Below are 20874 nucleotides of genomic sequence, written 5' to 3' on the forward strand. Positions count from 1 at the left end.
AATGGATTAATAAAATGTGGTATATGTATACCATGGAGTCCTATTCAGCTCTAAGAAACAATGTTGATATAGGACATCTTATATTTTCCTGGTTAGAGCTGGAACCCATACTACTAAGTGAAGTATCCCAAGAATGGAAAAACAAGCACCAGATATATTCTCCAGAAAACTGGTATTAACTGAGTAGCACCTAAGTGGACACATGGGTGCTACAGTAATAGGGTATTGGGGAGGTGGGAGGGGGGAGGGGGACGGGTATTTACATACATAATGAGTGTGATGTGCACCATCTGGGGGATGGTCATGATGGAGACTCAGACTTTTGGGGGGAGGGGGGAAATGGGCATTTATTGAAACCTTAAAATCTGTACCCCCATAATATGCCAAAATAAAAAAAAAAAAAAATATCTCATTTTTACACAACAAATCTTTACAAAATAATATTTGTTTCTCTTCCTTCTGCTTCCTCTTCTTTTTCACACGTTTTTCATTTTCTTTAACATTTTAAGTTTCTACTTTGCCCTAAATCTCTCCTCGCCTGTCCTGCTTAGCTGACACTTATGCACCCGCACTTTCTAACCTGTCTTCATTCAGTGTCTTAATTCTTTGAACTCCAAGGCTCAGAGGCAGCAGCCATTTTTATCATCAAAACATGACAAGTAGGGAAAACTAGTATATGCTTAAGAGATTGGGAGTTAAGAGTGTGGGATTGGTAGGGCAAGTGCAGGTAGAAAGAAAATGTCTCTCCAGTGCGTTTGGGGAAGCTAATAGTGTTATTCCCACTCCCACCCCAGGATCCGTCTGGTACTGCTCCAATTCTCAGCATTTAAACAACGCCTGGCATATAGCACCCTGCAATAAGTCATTGTTGAGTGAAGAAAGGAATAAACATATTCTTCTATTATGACCACAGAGTCATCCAGCTGGAGCATTATTTATTTTCCTTCCAAAACTGCCTATTGAATGGCATCCTGGTGCCTGAAAGACTCTAATAATGTAAAGATATATATATTGGAGTGTTTTTCCTAGATTGCGGAATCCGGTGAATTCTAAGCCCCCAGAAAACAACGGCCTTTACTCTTTTCTCCACAGACGTGAAAATATAAATACTTCATTTAGAATGCACACTGGTTTCTCATTAGCGTCTCTTGGACACCTTTTTCCTAGAGTACCCCTCGGCCGGTGCAATTCAGTGCTCGCAGAGGAGGATTTTCCGGTCTCTGCGACATTCTTCAACACGCAGGTGGGGAGGGGAGGGAAAAAAAGGGGGCGTGAGGCAGTGAGCTACAAGTCTCCACACAAACCTTTCTTTCAGCTCAAGTATGAAAGGGGAGATAAAAAGCCAAACTGCAGGCGTACTGTACTCAGCAGAAGCCAAGAGCTACCTCTAAGATTGGCAGTTCCAAAAGGCATCAACAGGAATCCTTTTGGTAATTACCAGTTCGGAAATGTCATCCCATTGATTGTGACAGACACAAACCAGCTGCGCTTTGTTGAGGGAGAACAGAGGCCCGGCCTGAGCGGCAACAAACGGCGGGCCAGCTGCAGCCTGCACGCCTCCTTCCTCCCCACACAGCTCTCCCGCTTCGTACTTGCCAAACACTGGAGCAATTAATCACACGGTAGAAGGAGATCTAAAATGTCTGAAATTGCCTGTTGGAGATTAACTGAATCTATCATGTTTCCAGCCTGGTTGGGAGGGAGGGAAAGAGCGTCTTTTCATTGCAGAAAGATTCTCAGTCAAATGAACTGCTAAGATCTCTCGGGCTGGTCGCTCCACTTCTGACTGGAATTCAGAGAATCTTCTGGCCAGAAATCCTTATTCTTAAGGAAGAGACAGAGAAAGGACACAGATCTTTGCCTTTAGGAATTCCTGGGGCAGGAATCAGAGACACAGCTTAAGCCAACACAGGTGTCTCTATAGCCTGAACAGCCATTCGAAAAGCAATTTTTGATTTATTCTGCCCATTGTTTGAATGAAACAGCTCTTATGAACCAACACCCACCCCTTCCTGGGAGGACAACTTCAGCCTCTGTCAGGGGTCGCGGGAGCTCCTGCCACTTGGGCCACCAGCCTCACCCTCAGGGGAGAGGGGGCCTCCCAGCTGGGCCTGTAGTGCGGCAGCAGCCACTCCCTGGAAGTCATGCTGCCTCAGGCTCACCGCTGACTACCCTGTGGCTGTGTGGGACAACTCATGCCCTCTGCTTGAGGCGGATGGCTTTGGTGACTCCAGCCTGGCATGTGGCACAGGGTGCTGGCCATCTGCCCTGAGGATATCACTGATCTCCCGACTGTGAGTGGTGGGTCTCAGGCAACCCAGGGCATCTCTATGTCCTTATATAGTCACTGTCTTTAGGTACCCAGCCCTAGGCCTCCAGGGAAGCCCTGGGAGATGGTCATTTTATGCAGGGAAATGATCACATCTCCTTTTTCACCCCACCAGAGTGTCTCATCCAACTCTCTGCCTGTTCATTCCTTTAAAAGCGTCATCACTGCAGGCAGGATCTAGACACAAGTTTACTTCTTCCTATTTTAAACTATTCATTGACATAACACTGACTCCTGCCAAAAATGCTATTGTTTTTATTTTTAAAAGCTTTGGTTACATAAATAGTTTCTTAATAATAAAACTTCTAAATAACATCTATGGTGTATATGCACTGTCCTTTAAATAGAATGAAAGACCTATAGGTTATTACATAGGAAGAAAGGGCAGAATACTGGAAAGTAAGAAAAGCAACTGCAGAATGTTTTGTATGAGTTTGTTTCCTGAAACATAGTCATATATATAAATATAGAGAATAATTTGGAAGAAGGTGCATTAAATTTTGACAGCAGCTATCTTTGGGAGGAAAGATTGTTGAAAACTTTTGCTTCCTATACTTTGTATTTCTGAATTTGTTTATAACAGGTCCTGGTAATTGGAAAAACAATTAAGATGATAGTACGTACACAGCAAAGCCAATCATTAGTTGTGATTTGAAGATAGAGAAAGGCTAAACCCCAGAGGGATTTGCCACTCAAAATATGAGGCCTAGGACACCAACAGCAGTGTCACCTGGGGTGCTTCTTAGAAATGCAGAACTTAGGCCTCAATCTGTGTCCATATTCATTTTCACATTGAAGTGGGAGAAGCAGTGACCACCTGAGTTACTATTACCGCCTTCACCTGGTGCATGAAATCCCTTTTATAATAAAAAATCAAATAAAAATGTTAAAACTTAGAAAATCGGGACAGTTATTTTATAACTTGTACTATGGGAGAAACACCTTTTTGTAAGAACAGATTTTCAACCATTCGAAGGCAATGAACTAGGGTTCAGATGACTGCCAGGTGCTGTTCTCCGCACTGGAGATCAAGTCTAGAAGGAGTCCATGCCCCACCCATGTGCTCACGGGCAAGCAAAAGAGAGAGACAAATAAGCAGTCGGATGAGAAAATACGCAAAATGGGTACTCTACAAGACAAAGGGCGATAAAGAGGCACAACCAATCAAAAGTTTGTTAGTTGTATCATTTGGCTGAAGAAAGGATGTCCAATAATGTCTCTGCATACCTTACTGCCTTTTTATCGCTCACAATACAGGAAGGATTTTGGAGCAACAAACTCTGGACTTAATTATAACCAGCAAGGAAGAATAATTTGGCATTATAAAAACAAAAAGAATTGGGAGTGGGAAAGTGGCAATGTTGTCTTGAGCTTATGATATTAAAAACAACACAAGTGAGTTCAGCCAGATTTTAGACAAGCCCCATTGATTCAAAAGTCTAACATGAATACAGTTCAATTGGAGTGCAATATCCTGTAAATGAATCATTTGGTCTATACATCTGCCCAGAATTCAAATTAGAAGTAAACAGAAGGTGAGAAACATCTGTTAAAAAATAAAAATGTATGTGTATGCTTCTACGTCTCTAAAAGGAGCTCTCTGGGGATCGAAAATTGTAAAAGGTCATTTACAAACGGTGAATGGGTTTAGGATATTCCCCTTCAATAAACTTACATTTTTATTTTTGGCCTATGTGAAGATGGAAACGATATTTGCAATTTTATTCTAAATTCAATTCAAAGAAACTTAGGCCAGTGAGCTGAAGGTGTAAAACTCTTTGGGAGAAGTTGACCTGCGTGCTCCCTTGGGAATTGAAGACTTACACACTGGCAAGAAGGAAAAATGACACACTACACTGGTCATTTTCTGAAGGAGGAAAATAAAAGGCTGGATAAAAAAAGGTGCTTTGAAGTACCATTACATGCATGACTTTGGTGGACAGCCCTGGAGGCTGGCAAAAGAGAGGATGCACTGACCATTTCAGAATCAGGGGCCAGTTGCGCCTACAATCCTAGACTCTGCCCACACATCTGGAACATTTCAATAAAGGCCTGAGATAAGATTGACAGCTTCATGTCAGACACAATTAGAGGAATGAGGGTTTCAATCCCTGATATGTAAGATGAAAGTAAAGTAGGACAAAAGCAGAAATAATAGCAACTCTTTAGATAAAAGTGAATAGGACAGAGATATTTGTGAAATAAATAACAGAGATCCACCAGAGTCACTCTCCTTTGAACCCAGCAATGTCTTGACAACCCTCACTGACATCCCAACATTTGAGTCTTGTCATTTCTTAAAGTGCATTATCTTAGCTTCTTAGTTGATCTTCATACTATAGTGTACTTAAATGAAAATATATGAAGATTGTATTTTAAGTATGGTTCTAACACATAGTTTTTTTTTCTCCCCACACACACAAAAAGTTAGAAAGAGCTTCTGAGTTAATAGATAAAAGATGCTGCATTATTAGAATTATTTAATACATGGTCTATTTCACTTGGATTTAACCTTCAACTTAAAGCCTTCCATTTTTATAAATCAGTGTTAACTGACTAAAACAATGGAATTAAAAGCATTTGTTTATATTCCATTTCTTTCAAATAAAGATTTGTGGTGACATATAGAAGAAAATACGTATAGTAAAATCTATTAAAAATTTATTAAAAACCTTAGAAATTTAAAGAAAAATTAGAACCCAAGACAAAGAAATAACTAGTCTATGCCTTAAGACTTACAAGATTGCTATGAATAAGTTGCAAGCATTGCCCTGTTCTTCCTGGTAGAATAAAATTGTTTTCATTATCATGAAAAATTTTTGAACCTCTACCTATGAAATGATGTAGGAAAAAAGCTCATGTTGTTTGCTTTCTTTTGTTGATATTACGGACAAGGCTGGGTCAACATTAATCTCTGTCCTCCTTGAAATCCTACGACTGATCATAGCACTCCACGTATGTTCTGTGGAACAGTACCATTGGAATCACCTGGGAGCTGGTTAGAAATTCAGACTTTCAGGCCCCGTACCCGGACCTACTGAATCAGAAGCTGCATTTTAACAAGATCCGCAAGTGATCTCTTTGCACATTAAAGCGTGAGAAGTACAGGTCTGCAACACTAATCTTCCAGCAAAACTATCAATTCCTAAGGATAAAAACTAGCTTATTACCTTCATTTTTCCACAACACCAAGCACGGTAGAGAACATATTATAAAGGTTGAATAAAAGCATAAGTAAAATTATTTTTAAATGAATGCTCAATTGTAAAAGGGAAAAAATTAGAGCAAGAGGACCGAAATATAGGACCAAAATCAACTTATGCAATTCAAAATGTATGGAATTATACATTTTAATAATAATATTATTTTAAGTAATTAAACTGACTAATATTTAATACTTACTCATCACAGGTACTAATAAACATTTTTTATTATCTTCTTCACAATTCTATGAGGAAGAATTACCCCCATTTTATAAATGAGGAAACTGAGATTTGAGATGAAACAAATTGTCCAAGTCAACTGTTTGAAAGTAGTAGAATTGTAATTTAAACATGGCCTGTCTAATTACAAAAACCATATTTTTCACTACAAAGGTCAAATCACAGCCTCCGCTTCCTGGTTTTCTGAGTAATATAAAACTTCAGGATATGGCCAGGTGTGGTGGCTCATATCTGTAATCCTAGCACTTTGGGAGACCGAGGCGGGAGGATCACTTGAGGCTAGGAGTTTGAGAGTAGCCTGAGCAAGAGTGAGACCTGGTCTCTACTGAAAAATAGAAAAATTTGCCAGGCATCATGGCATGTGCCTGTAGTGTAGTCCCAGCTACTCAGGAGGCTGAGGCAGGAGGATCACCTGAGCCCAGGAGTTTACGTTTGCAGTGAACTATGATGATGCCGCTGCACTCCACCCCAGGAGACAGAGCAAAACCCTGTCTCCAAGGAAACAAAAACAAAAAACTCTAGGACCACATACTGAGACCAAGAGCTTGGAAACCTTGCAGTGGATCAAGTGATTGAATCTGATCAAAGTTGTTAGCTGTGTAGCTCACATTTTTAAACTGTAGCTTGCTTACATTTTTGTGACTCTGTCAAATCACAGATCTGGTTCTGCAAGTTTAAAAAGTATGTTCTGGGATCAATGGAGATGAGAAATAGGGAAGTGAATTGGATAATAGGAAATGGCAAGAAAGCAAATACATATATTATAATGATCCAAGCTACAAAATATTTAATAAATAATCGTCCCTGGGGATGTTTCTGGGTAAAAACTTTGTTTCCTTGACAACAGTTGTCAAGGGTAATTATTCCTCTTTACAGCTGGAGAAATTGAGGCTCCAATAGGTCGATGCGAATCAGGAATCAGGGGCCTCTTCCAGTGACATGCAGACCCACGCTTAAGATATCTATGTTTGTTGGTCGGGCGCAGTGGCTCACACCTGTAATCCTAGCAGTCTGGGAGGATTGTTTGAGCTCAGGAGTTCGAGACCAGCCTGAGCAAGAGTGACATCCCATCTCTACTATAAATAGAAAGAAATTAGCCAAACAACTAAAAATAGAAAAAAATTAGCTGGGCATGGGGGTATGTGCCTGTAGTTCCAGCTACTCCAGAGGCTGAGGCCGGAGGATTGCCTGACCCCAGGAGTTTGAGGTTGCTGTGAGCTAGGCCAATGCCACGGCACTCTAGCCTGGGCAACACAGTGAGACTCTGTCTCAAAAAAAAAAGTTATCTATGTTTATCGTGACTTCCCACATGTTGTCTGTCCTGTTGGTGGAAAATGCAAAGAAAGCAGATAGCAGGTGTGTGTATCCATTTACATAGGTGTGGACTATGTGATAATGAATGTTATCACAGATGAAGGTGATTGTGCAGGTGGAAAGACACATAGGAGTTGGGGGTGGCGATTTGCCAGGGAGAAGAGGGTACATTCCTTCCTAAGGGCTAGGACTATTTTTTGTTCTTCATAATATCCTCAGCACTGTCCCTGGGACTTAGAAGATAACTGATAGATTTTGTTGGGTGAGTACCTACTGGGTGCTACACCAGTAGGGACTCAAAAATTACCTGTTGAAACTTTGTAATCAGACATACCTGGATTTGAATACCAGTCTCACTAGTTCTATAATTTTAAGTATGTTGTTTAACCTATTGGTACCTCAATATCTTCCTCTATAAAATGAACATAATGACACTAACCTCATTAAGGTATGAAGCTCAATTGAGATACTGTGTATAAATTGCTTAATGTGGTCCATGGCACATTTAGTGCCCAATACATGTAGCTAGAGATACCCAGCCCTCTGGTGGGGTTACACTCAGCCTTAGTTTTTACCCATGACACCTTAGCCTAGCTTATGATTTTTCAGACCAGAAAGAACCATGAGCTGAATGTCTTTTAGTGGCAGAGCCATGACCATGATCAGGCCCTTGACTGTGTCTAGTCTTCCTCATTCACAATTTCCAAGAAAAGGTGGACTTTCTTTAAAATAAAATGTGGGCCAGGCGCGGTGGCTCACGCCTGTAATCCTAGCACTCTGGGAGGCCGAGGCGGGCGGATTGCTCGAGGTCAGGAGTTCGAAACCAGCCTGAGCAAGAGCGAGACCCCGTCTCTACTATAAATAGAAAGAAATTAATTGGCCAACTAATATATATAGAAAAAAATTAGCCAGGCATGGTGGCGCATGCCTGTAGTCCCAGCTACTTGGGAGGCTGAGGCAGAAGGATTGCTTGAGCCAGGAGTTTGAGGTTGCTGTGAGCCAGGCTGACGCCACGGCACTCACTCTAGCCTGGGCAACAAAGCGAGACTCTGTCTCAAAAAAATAAAAATAAAAATAAAAATAAAAATAAAAAATAAAATAAAATAAAATAAAATGTGGAGTTGACTTAGTGTCTTTCTCTACCAGAAAGCATCTCTTCCAGCCTTGTAAACACCCTCAATAGTTGGATGGGTTCTATCTAACTAACAAGGAAGATCCTACGATGGAGTTGTAATCACAAAGGTCAAAATTGCCCCCTTCATTTGTGAAGAGGAAATATTTATTCAACTTCCCTTTCCTTAGGCCACTCATCTTTGGTTACTCTGGAAATCACTCAGATTAACCACCCCCCACATTAGTATTTCCTTGACATTTAGTGTTTTTGAGTTCTTTGTATTCCTTTATCCAGGCCCTAATGTAATGTCTCTAGTAGAGGAATTATCTGAGAATTCAGGGCTACTGTTGCCTACTTTTATGGATGATGAAAACAAGAGGAGATGGGCCCAATGTATCACAAAGGAAAAAGAATTAAGCCCCGTAGGATGGCAGAAGCTCTGAGGTTATTCTAACTGTGACAAGTATGATGTTGACAAGAGGCAGTGCAGTGCAGTGGTTAGCAGGAGTTGGAAAAATCTGACCTGTGAGCCAAATATTGCTTGTGGCCTATTTTTATATGACCTGCAAGCTGAGATTGAATTTTGCATTTTGAAAAGGTTGCAAAAGGAGAAGGAGAAGCAGAAGCAACAAAGATATCATCTGTGGTCTGCGAAGCCAAAAATATTAAATATCTGTCTCTTTACAGAAACAATTTCCTAATCCCTGGTTAGACTTTGGAGGTACTCTCCCTGAGATCAAGTCATATTAGAACATCCTACTGGCTTAAACTCTATAATTTGATTTCTTCATCTTTAAAATGAGAAAATAGATCTACCTGTTCCTGGCACAAAATGAGCCCCCAATTAACTGTTTGCTTTCATTATTTATGTTGAGGCAAAGAAAGAGAGGAAGTAAATTTGGTTTAAATGTAATTTTCATATGCATCTTCTATTCTTATTTATCTTTATATTCCTGGCACTTGGCCTAGTACCTAGCACATAGCAGATGCACAGTAAGTATTTAGTGAGTTAACGGATATTAATTTTTTTTTATTTTAGAATGCATTTTAATTTTACTTTCTCAATAAATTTATGCTACAGATTTAAAATATACCTGTTATATACACAAATGAAAGTTTTGAAAAATAAAATAAAATTTTTTGTGCATAAATTATCTTTCAAAAAGTAAATTATATATATATATGAGAGACCAAGGAAGGAAACTATAGATTAAAAGAGGTTTAATAAACATATCAACCAACACAATGTATAAACATTATTGGCTTAGAAGTAAACTAATATTCTTTTTGAAAAGTTATTTATAAAATAATTGGAAATTTGAACATAGAATGGATATTTGATGATCTACCAAGGAATTACTATTAATTTTTAGGTGTTAAATTATGTACTATGATTATGTCAAAAACAAAAAAAAATCCTAACCATTTAGACATGCAAATTGAAATGCTTATAAAAGAAAAGATAAAATGTCTGGTATTTGCTTCAAAATAATATGGCTGTAAATAAATAATTGAATCAATTATTAAATGAGGGAGAAAAGACAAATCTCTCATGCAGAAGAGTTCCAAATAATTTATGCAGATAAGAAGTGGGGACATAAGTGTGAACTGGGCATAGTGATGTCCCTTTAACTTTTCATGAAAGTTCAGTACCATTAGAATAACATTAAAGTCTAATAATAGACTGTGATAATAAACATTAGGCTATATAATAAACATTAGAATAATGTTAAAGTCTAATAATAGACTATAATATAGAATCAATTATGCTAAAGTCTCTAAAATCAATTGTTAAGTGTGAGCTGGGCATTGATAGTTTTTACTGGGAAAAAACCTGACAGGCATTACTTCCCCACCAGGTGATCAAAACCAATTTCAGCAGCACGAATCATGTCACTAGTATGTAACTCTTGATATGATACAGTGAAAATGACACTTCCCCTTTGTGCTCTTCTTCCTGATAACCCATAACTCCAGTCTTACATCATGAGAAAAACATCAGACAATTTCCAACAGTGGGGCATTCCATAAAACATCTGACCAGGACTCCTCAAAATCATCAAGGTCTTCAAACACAAGGACAGTCTGAGAAAGTGTCACAGCCAAGACAACGAAATGTAACATGGTGTCCTGGGTAGGATCCTAGAACAAAAAGGGTTTTAGGAAAAAAATAAGGAAATCTATACTATGGACTTTAGTCAATAATAATGTATCAATATTGGTTCATTATTTGTAATAAGTGCATCATACTAATGTACAACGATAATAATAGGGGAAATTGGGAGTGATCTATATAAGAATCCTCTGTACTATCTTCCCAATTTTTCTGCAAATCTAAAACTGTTTCAAAAAAATAAAGTAATTTTAAAATATAGGGAGGGAGAATTGATGTGGTAATAGACGAAACAAGATTTGACCCAGAATTAATAATTATTGAAGCTGGGTTACAGGTACAGAGAGGTTCATTACACTGTTGTGTCTACTGAATATGTTTGAAATTTTCCACTGAAAAGATTAGGAAAAAAATAGCTTTCAATAAGAAAATAACATTAAGAAATAGTGCCCTATACTATTAATACATTTTCCTTCACAATTAAACATCGGTAAAATTACCAACTGCTAAGAAACTTTAGAACCAAGAAGCTTGGTTTTGACATAGAAATTCAACATAAAGCACCAAAGTTGTTTACTAAACAAAGTCTTCTCACGTGATATTTATTACTGCAGGCTGGAGACAGCTGTGATCTCTATCGAAATAGATTTGTATGTATAAATTCACAGATGATACGCACCTATTTCTAAATGTATAGAACAGTTATGCAAATTAAATTGTCCCATATTAATATACCACAGTATATCCACTTTCTACTTGTAAGATTACTGCTTCATATTACTTTGCTAACTCCATTAGGACTGGCTTCAAGGCTGAGCTAAAGAGTATGTATATTTCAGTAATCCCCACAGAATCCCCAATTCATATATTTCACATGACTTGTTACATAATGGATGCATATGTAACTTTCTTGTTAAAGCTGAGTAAACATTAGAATAATAGTACTTGATATGTTAAAAAGTCTTTAAAAACAATCATTAAACAAGAAAAAACATCCTTTTCTCTCACATAATTCATTTTCTAAGATATTTTACCCTCAAATAACTAGTCAACCTAATTAAATGAAATGAAATAATAATTAGTATAAAGGTACTTAACAATTATGATAGTATTAATTCCATTTTATTAATAAGGAAACTGAACCAATGAGAAGTTAAATCCAAACTCACAGCACTGTTGAGTGACAAAGCCAGATATACAAACAAAAGCCTTAACAAAGGTAAAGCCTATGGTTTTGCAGTATATCAGATGCCTCTCTTCTGAAATATTCTAAAGACCCAAACTGAAAATTCTAAAAATCTAAATTGCTCCATTACCCTAGAGTCAGCCCCTTTGCCTCCATTCTGACCAACATTCTGACACTTATGCTATCAAGTAAGAAGACATGTATATAGCCTAGGCTTTGTTCTTTTTTTCCCTTGATTTCCTTGTGCAACTCATTTTCTGTATATTCATCAACATATTACAGCCATTCTTATCGCTGTATTATTCGATCCCCAAACAACTATTTTCACCTGTTCATTTGTTCAACTGTTGCTATTAGCATAGTTAATGGGGCCTACAGAGTTACTGCATTCCATTCTTGCAACACAAGGAATTTTTGAAATTTTCCACTCAAAAGATTAGGAAAAAAATAGCTTTCAATAAGAAAATAACATTAAGAAATAGTGCCCTATACTATTAATACATTTTCCTTCACAGCTAAACATCGGTAAAATTATCAACTGCTAAGAAACTTTAGAACCAAGAAGCTTGGTTTTGACATAGAAATTCAACATAAAGCACATGATTATTATTTATTAATATTTATTATTAAGATTATTATTTATTAAATGTGCTAGATTGATGATATGCAAAATAAGCATTTGAAAGCAAGGTTGACTCTATTTAAGAAATCGCCTGCTATTACACAGGAGCTGCAAAATCTGTGCTTTCTTAACACTAAGAAGAGTCTTGATGATAGAACAGCATGCTTTAAGATTCATTCAGTCATTCCAAGCCTCAACTCTTTCATTCATACAGTCAGGTAGCTGAGACACAGCCTCAGAAAAGTTAAAGAAAACACTGGCTGTGAATAACATCTTCAGCCAACTGCAAACTTTGTCTCCACCATTTTTCTGAAGGGATGATAATATTTCACAGTTGCTCAATGAAGGGCTTGTTGAAAATGAATGAGATAATCCTGGAAGTTTCTGAACTAGTTACCATATGCAGATTTTACGCAGGTAAGAGTTTAACGACAAACTGTGTTATTTCCATGGGCCCTCGAGAAGATTTTTTTTTTTTTGCCCTGAAATCATTCCTGTAGCTTCTACATGTAAAAGCCAATATCTTGCCAGGGTTCTCAATAGCATGTAGAGTTCTCAGAACACTGAATTCTAATGCTATTGTTAATCCTCAGCAATTTTTTGAAACTCCGCATGCTTTAGCTTCACCCACAAAAGACCTAACAGAGATTTCCTACAGAACAAATATCAGCAGAGAGAATAATTGTAATGCCCTTTGCAAAAACAACTGTTATGACTCTATGGAGAGAGACAGCAATGTCAGAACTTGTCCCCACTTGCTGAGAAAACCGGGAGTTGTTCTGGTGAGCCACCCTGACTCACACAGCAGACAAGCCTCCCGGCCCGGCTCATGATGAGTCTTGTCAGAATTCAGCTGGAGCCACTGGTAAACATCCACCTGTCTATTACTTATTAATAGAGAGAGACAGGATGTCAGCTGTTTCCGTGACTTGGAGAAACAGGCTTTTACCACCTTCTAGCTTACTCTCAAAGTAATTTAGAAACAATAAGGCAGACAAAGATAAAAAAAAAAAAAAAAGGGCAGGAAGATGCAGTGTTAAAAATAAAAATAAATCATCATTGTCTGAAGGATACAAAGATTACTAAAGGCTTTAACTTGCTTTGCAGGTTTTCATAATTCAACTCTGGCAGTTTGGTCATCTTCTCGAAAGACAGGGGAAAATTGTCTCCCAACTTATTTACATATTCAAAAAATTTATCCTACTAATGCTGATGGATATGAAGATCTTTGTTGTTTATTAAATCCCATCACTGGTCTTTAGGTTGTATAACTACTGCTGACTGCTGTTTGGGCAGTAAATAATTTATATGCTGTAATATACTTAATTGTGATATAATGAGGCAGATAAAATTGCTTCCTATCTCTGATTTTAATCCCAGAAGGTGCTTCCTGTGTCAGTTATGGTTGTAATGAACAAAGTCTAAAATTCAGTGGCTCAACACAATAGAAGTTTATTTCTCATTCATCTAACAGGCCAGTGTGGGTGTTTGGGAGAGCAGAGAGCTTCTCATCCCTTAGAACTATGTCATCTTCTGCATTTAGCAGTGAGAGGTGACAGAGAGCATGAAAAAGGCACAGCACTCATCAGATGCATTGGCCTGGGAATGAAACACATCACCCATGTGGCCCTACTTGAAGGCGAGGGGACTCAGACCTGCAGTCTGGGCTGGGCAGGAACTATGTAATATAAGGGACCTGTAACTGGTTTTTTACCTCCATATCTGAATAATGACTTAACTTTGCATGCCAATTTCATACACATCAGTCCCATTTCCCTTACACAAATAGAGTAACATAATCACAGGGAGTTTAAGTACACACTCCAGCTAAGGCATCTATTATACAGCAAAGCCAAGACCTGCCTAAAGTTGGACCTCTCATTCCCCAGCCAATATTTTTTCCACTATGAAATACTGTTCTACTGGATATGCTTCTTTTTCTAGGCCTGAGGCTTGGAGCCCTTTTTGCTGACACAATCCTTTAGTCCTCTCTGTGTCTAGAGTTCTATTCTTTTGAGACCTTTATCCCACAGATAATTATGGATCACTAATATGTGCCAAGTGCCTGGTTAATGGCAAAACAAATATGCTGCTTCCCCTTATCGAGATTAATCCACTCACCAACAACTAAATGTATAATTTCACATCATGATAAGTGCTACCAAGGAAACAAATGGGCAATAGAAGAAATGCAGGTGGCAGAGGTCGAGAAATAGGGAGAGGAAACCTATTTGGGCAGGGCTGTCAGGAAAGCCTCTTCAGGGAATTGATATTAAATATTTAAGTCAAGACCTGAAAAATTGTGGGTCAACAGTGAGAAGAAAATGGTGGTATTGGTAAGGTGGGAGTCCCTGGGGCAAGAAAGTTTAACAAGGTTTGGGAAGGTAGCCTGAAGTGTGGCAGACAGGGAAGCAGAGATGAGTTTGGAGAAATAGGCAGGCCCGATCATGGAGAAGTTTGGCTTTTATCTGATTTTACAATTGGGATCCATTGAAAGATTTTTAGCAGAAGAGTGATGCTATCACATTTATTAAAAGATTATTCTGCCTGCGCTGTGGAGAACAGAAGGGAAGAGGGAATGGATGATGGCAGGAAGGACCTGCAGTGGTCCAGGGAAGAGATGAGGGTGCCTTGCAATATGGTAATGGTAGACAGATGGAATTAATGCATAGAGTTGAAATTTCTTTGGGAGGCAGAATGGGCTTGCTGACCTACTAGCTTTTAGGAATGAGAGATAGGAAGGCATTAAGTTTATCTTTTCAGGCTTTTGGCTTTTACAACAGGCCTCTAAAGGTGGTGTCTTTTTCAAGTGCTCAGCCACACTGATGGTAAAATCCAGGTAAGCTTTTGAATCAGGGAGCAATGGGACTTTGTCCATTTAATAGTGATCATCTGTTTCAATTCTAAGATGCATTTTTTGATAATTTAATGTTTCTGAAATCAAGATGTGTCTTACAATCAATATCAAAGGAAAACTCCAAAGAAGTAAGCTGTGACATCTTCATCGCTGTAAATATGTCAACTTGGCCTGGGGTGGAAGACATCCATTCATCAGATTGCCTAGTCCCCTAGGTTTTTTGCACTGATTGCCCAACATATGATGCATCTTAACATGCTTTACTTAATGTGTTTGCATACAGATTACACTACAAAGCAGCCTTGAAACAATAAGGTATTGTGCATGCAGAAGAACATAGAATAAATTAAATAACTAAAGCTGGAGGACACAAATGTACCATAAATGAAGCACATATTTGACCCTGGAAAACTGATTGTCTTACCATAAAACAATGAGCTAGTGTTTCTCAGGCTCTGAAAATTAAAGATAACCACAAGAAGACAATCTGGGGATGGGTGAAAGGGAATGGCTGGAAGAACTGTCATTGAGATATGTATAAATATATTGCCTGTCATATACCAGGTAATATATTAAAGGCTGTACAAATTGTTCAATCCTTAGGATTTTTTTTTTTTTTTTTTTTGCTATACCATCTGGGTTTGTGTAACCATCCTAAGGATTTCATCACAGAATTTTCAATGATAGGAGAGGTTAACTTGAGCCATTCCGATACTGAACATCTACCCAGCTAAAACATTCAAATGAGTTTCAAAGAAGCTGAATGCCAGTGAGATGAAATTCATTTAATTTTGATAAGGTGACATGCCAAGCATTTCATTTGTACTTTAATTTCCTCCTCTTTAGCAAGGGGGAAAAAAGAGCATCTTGACTGCCTTGTTGTGAGGAGGGGTGCACCCCCAGCCCTAAGGAAGGCTAAATAGGCATGGGGTGTGTAGCATCTGAGCCCAGCCCAATAGGCAATCCAGTGTGACAATGAGAGAAAGAACCAACTGTCTGTATTCCAGGGGGTTGAACACAGCCTGATTTCTGGGTGGGTGACCAGAGCAGCCAACCTGGGTACCAAAACTTCAGACTTAAGAAGCAACATCTGGATGAGAAGTGGCATCTTTGATCAGGCATGGCACTAATGTAAGAACCAACCTGACAAACCATGCTGACCTGTGCCAGGAGCTAGGGGTGGAAATAAACAAAGACCAACCAAATGACATCAGGTAAAGGCTATTCATTCAGAGCTTGCTATATAGCAAGGGAGTCAGTCACCAACATTTGTGTTAAGCAGAGACTTAAACAGAGGATGGAGAAAGCTTAATGGTGAAAAAAGCACAAGGCTTTAGGTGTGCCCTCACTGGAAGCTGTTGGTGAGAGGAAGCTGTAGGCGGGCAAGCTAGAAGTGAGGCATCCATTGTATTTGGCTTTCTCGGGTTGATCTTAAGTTAGAAGCAGAGAAAAAAGTTAGGAAAGCTGTCAATTATTAATCAAGTCCTAAACATTTGGGGCTGATTATTAGAGGGGCTATGGTTTAGGTTTCTGAGATAGTTGCTAGAGATAGTGGTTTGACTTCCTACCAGTCTGATTGACAGATAATAGTCTGGCTTCCTAGACTGGTTGCTGTGAATAATTGGGTTGCTGTGAATAATTGGTTTCTGGGCTGGTTGCTGTAAAGTGTAGGTCAGAGCTCTATGTTATATAGGGTCTGGCCATTCTCCATTTGTATATTTCAGTCTCTTGTAGGGCTCCAGAGGCTTTGCCCCAGTGAAGACCAGCAGGGGCTCAGGCAGAGGAGGACTGTATTTGGTAGCAGCAGCATGAGGCAAGAAGAGCTCGTACTTCTTGCAGCCCAGTTCCTCCAGAAGAACAATACATGATACTGCTGTTCCCACAGGAGACGGACAACATTGCTGCAAAACTTACCCAGACACGTACTGAGTATTTATCTCAAAAGTACTGAGGAAGCCTGGGAATGGAATGCAATTCACTATAGATCTGATTGGAAGCTGGATTGGAAGCCGATGGGGAGCAACAAAGCAACCAAAATTTTTAATAGAACTTAACTCTTGAGAAATACCATTTTTGCCACCAATTTTGCTTTAATTTACTTTAATCATCACCCATGATATACCTATAAATATGATTAATCAAGAGCTCGTTGTCATTTAAAAAGAAGAGCTAACAGGACCAGGTTTAATGTTGGAATATCAATGATAGCCTCCCAGGCAGTATTCTTAGACATACCCTATGGTTCTTAATTAAGGCAACATAATTAAGGATTTATTATGAGAAAAACAATTACAAAACCCCAATTCAGCAAATAAAAATGGCATCAATGTTGCAACATTGATGAAAAGTACCGGCAAGCAGCAAATACAAGGATAATGCAGATGAGATTGAGGATTTCCTTGAGGAAGAATTTATTCCTCCTTAATAATGTATTTCAGTTAAAGACAACATCAGTGAAAAGTAATGTATTAACATATTTTTCTAATAGATAATTATTTGAAGGTGCCCACAATGGATCTGGGTTGACCTCATGTGCACCAATTCTGCATTCATTGCTTGCTTATTCTGAGCAGGGAACTGTCAATGTTATTCATTGTTCCTGAAATATTAGAATTCCTTCTGTTACAACAACTGCATTAACTCATGGAGTGTTCTCTAATAAATTTTAAAACAACTCCACAAGATAGATACGATTCTCATTTTGCTGGTATGGAAACTGAGCCTTAAGAAGGTGCTGAGACTAAGTCAAAGTCACCCAGCTAATAAGTGTGAGAGCCAGTCTCAAAGAGTTTTGTCTTCATTTTCAAAGTTTATCTTCTTCCTGCTTCCTGTTTCTACGTAGCAAGCTCCCTACAGGGAGAAATATTTAAATGGGACGCTTATGATTTATACCAGAGCATACACAAAAATGTGTATGGTGCTTTAAAGTATTTACTTCAGGGAACTAAGTACCTATTTGAACTTTGAACTCTTTTTTTTTTTTTTTTTTTTTTGGAAACTGCCTCCAGAGCCTGTTTACAAGCTGCAAAAGACAGTCTCAAGCTTATAATCACCCTCTCACAAGTGTATAATCACCCCTCGGAACAGGAGTAAGTGGCTGCCTCCTCACTGTGAGTCTGAGGGGATGAAAAGTGCTTCAGTTTCCCCCAGGTAACTCCCTCACCCACTGGGTGAAGCCTGAAATTCCCCCAATAAGAACTTAATCCCTTTAATTTAAAAGTTTGATCCTGTGTTAAAATGGAAAACTCTGCAAGAAGAATAACAAAGGATCTAAAAGCAAAGTACCAGGCTAGATTGCTCTCAGTGTAATTTATACTAATTCTCTCTTATCCTATTTGTAGAATGCTCACTTAGTCACATTTTCTCACTTTGGCTCCTTAATTTGAGAAGCAAATCCACACTGGAGTGTTTGGTACTTAATGTCTTACTTGTCCAAGGTAATTTGTTATTTTAACAGTAGTCATCTGCAAATATATTTTGTTTGATAAAACTTTCCAGCCAATAGTAGGAAATATTTTTGCAGATGTATCTTCCCATTTTAATAATCACTCTTTCGTCATCTCTTGAATTTCGCTTCTTCAGATTAGCATGTGTTTTTGGAGAACCAATCAAGTTCCATATGAAAGTTGGTTAAAAATTCCAACTTTAGGAAATTTCAATCTATATCAATTTTTTTCTATAGGAAAATAAAAGTGAAATAATTATGATGCTTTATTTAGCAGGAGTAGAGCTCTCTCCAAAAATATACAATTCATTTGCTATTCCTTTTAACAACCATGCAGAATTATTATATCATTTTACTACCTATAAATTATATCATTTTACTACCTATAAATGGGACATCAAAATACCTTATTTCCAAGTCCCAAATGTGATGTTTTCTAATTTGAATATGGATGTTTTATCCCATTACAGGACCAAACGAAAAGCTGTAAGCCCAGTCATTCAAATTAGAGTCTAAACAACCATAAATGCTTGCTAAATACCCCCTTTCATTTGTGCTGCACAAAAGTGCACCCAGGTATGAATCAGGCAGAGAAATATAGTCACAGCTGTGATCGTGGGACCAGGACCTCAGGCATCAAAATGGACCATATTACATTCCCACTTTGTTGTTTCCTCAAGTTCTAGCACTCATTTAACATTTAACATTCATTTAACACTTACAAAAGAGATTTGATAGAGAGACTTTCCATTCAAGAGGCACAATTTAGGTCACATATTTGCTTACTGTGTGCCTAGGTTTTGATGCAAGTGGCAGTGAAAAGTGAGGTCATCTGTTCTCACACTCAGCCTGCAGTAATCAGTATTTGAATCGAAAGGAAAAAATAAATCACCCTACCTAATCTTTACCTTGACTTGTCCTTACCCAATGGGTCTATAACTAAGACTAACAAGAGTTGTTTTTTTTAAAAAAAAAAAGGGGGGGGAAGGAACAAAACAAAGAAATAGGAAAGGAAAGAGTGGAAGAAAAAAATAAAATGGGCATTTTAGAGAGGTTGGCACCTGCTTACAGTAAAGCAGAAAAATTAAAGTCAGACCCTCTTTGCCTTCCCTCCCTTAAGTCCATGGTTAAATAATTTGCAAAGTAGAAAAAAGAATTTTTGTTTCTTCATGCATTCTCCACTCTTGATCTCTCAATACCTTCAGTGAGTTTTTTTGCTTCATCAAATCCCCTCCTCAGATTCTATTTAAATGACATTAACATTTGCTCACTGGGAATCAGACTGATATTATCAACTCACTTAACAAGGGCTATGAAATTTGAGACAGACTGTGGGAAAATGTTGGCTCAATGGATAGTACTCTATTTCTGGTTCTCTTTTCTGGGCCAGAATGTCAGATAGATAAGTCTCTGAATTCACACGAGTTCCCTTCCCTGCCCTGGCTGCGCACTGCATGGCAGATGGCCGAGTGGAGACTAATATTCTTTAGTAACTTAAGTGTGGGATGGAACCCAAGCCAAGTTATTATCTTCACTTTTTTTTTCTTGATCAAAGAAACAGCCTTGAAACTCATGACCCCATTCTTAAACAGCGAAATATCTTTAAAAAAATGAAATTCTGGTTCATTTTAAGTAACAAACCAGAGAGAGACTATATTCTATGTATTTATCTCTAAGCTACAAAGAATACATCCTATAAAAGCAGAGGCTTTTGATAAATTATCAGATATTTTCCAGGCAATACTTTTGTTTCTTCTAAAATTGTTTTATTATGTAATATATCATATATACTAAAAATTATATAAACATGTATTCTTTTCTTTATGTTTTATGTAGGGTGTATATAGAGAAATAGATGTTAATATATTAGAGAGCCCATGGGTGCCCCTTCCTCATAATCACTTCTTTCCTTTCAGAAGCAATCGCCATCCTGAATTGATTAATCATTCCTTTGTTTACATAGTTTTACTTCATTTGTGTATATCCCTAAATAACTTACTGTTTGGTTTTGCCAGTTTTTTGAGTTTTACACAGATAAAGTGATATAGTATGTGTGCTTACATGGTTCGTCTTTTTCACTGAATAGTTTTTAAGATGCATTGGTGTTGATACGTGTAGCTTTTATTCATTTATCTCTATGATTTACCTAATATAGTGTATAGAATATATATACTACATTGTATATAATGGATATATTATAGTATGAATACATCAAAATTTATGTATACATCCTATGGTTGGTGAACATTTGGATTTTCCACTTCTCCACTACTCAGAACTATTCTCAGACATGTCTCATGATGCTCTTGTGCAGGAATTTCCCAGAGGTTATATCAAGGAGTGGGAATAGCTGATCATATGCTAAGCATAAACTGTACCTCAACAGGATAAGGCTAAATTATTTTGCAAAGAGAGTTTAGAAGTGAACGCCTCCACCAGCAGTGGATGAGG

Source organism: Microcebus murinus, chromosome 13, assembly GCF_040939455.1.
Source record: "Microcebus murinus isolate Inina chromosome 13, M.murinus_Inina_mat1.0, whole genome shotgun sequence".
In the NCBI taxonomy this organism is placed as follows: domain Eukaryota; kingdom Metazoa; phylum Chordata; class Mammalia; order Primates; family Cheirogaleidae; genus Microcebus; species Microcebus murinus.